Here is a 547-nt window from a genome sequence, read left to right as displayed (position 1 = left end):
CCCTTCCTCAGCACTAGGAGCAACTCTAGGCTGTGCCACCATGCCAGAGTCCAGCTCAGCTAGGCGACGATTCTCTCAGGTCCGTGGTCTGTCAGCTTAGTCCTTGGTCAGAGATGTGTGCCTCCCCGAGACCTAGTGATTTGTTAGTGCGTCACCTGAATCTTAGCCCCTAATACAGCCCCCAAGAAACTGACTGCTTAGACTTCCCTGGTGGTCCAGTGGTTAAGACTCCGTGCTTGCAATGCAGGGGGCACAGGTTCGATCCCTGGTCAGGGAAGTAAGATCCCACGTGCCACGTGGCGCGGCCAAAAAAAAAAGAAACTGACTGCTTGGATGACTGCAATTCCAGGACAATTCCAAGTAAGTTAAAAGGTCAGATTTCATTCTGTGTATGTAATAAATTCTCTGTTTCAAAAAGAAAGAGGAATGATCTATTTTATTAACAGAAAATCAGTTTCTCCACATCCTGCCTAAGTAAATTTTGAACCACTGTTTTTAAAATATCAAGTTGAGGGGATGCCAAATTACAAGCCTGCCCAGGGCACCT

General features: G+C 47.0%; 1 non-coding gene across 1 annotated transcript; it reads left to right on the top strand.

Annotated features, from left to right (window-relative positions):
- Window positions 1-204: 204 nt before the first annotated feature.
- TRNAC-GCA (transfer RNA cysteine (anticodon GCA)) lies at window positions 205-277 on the top strand. The gene has a single exon. It is a non-coding gene; the product is annotated as a tRNA-Cys (tRNA).
- Window positions 278-547: the final 270 nt, after the last annotated feature.

This window comes from Neophocaena asiaeorientalis, unplaced genomic scaffold (genome assembly GCF_003031525.2).
Source record: "Neophocaena asiaeorientalis asiaeorientalis breed wild unplaced genomic scaffold, Neophocaena_asiaeorientalis_V1.1 scaffold251, whole genome shotgun sequence".
NCBI lineage: Eukaryota > Metazoa > Chordata > Mammalia > Artiodactyla > Phocoenidae > Neophocaena > Neophocaena asiaeorientalis.
This window is presented reverse-complemented; position numbering and strand designations above follow the sequence as displayed.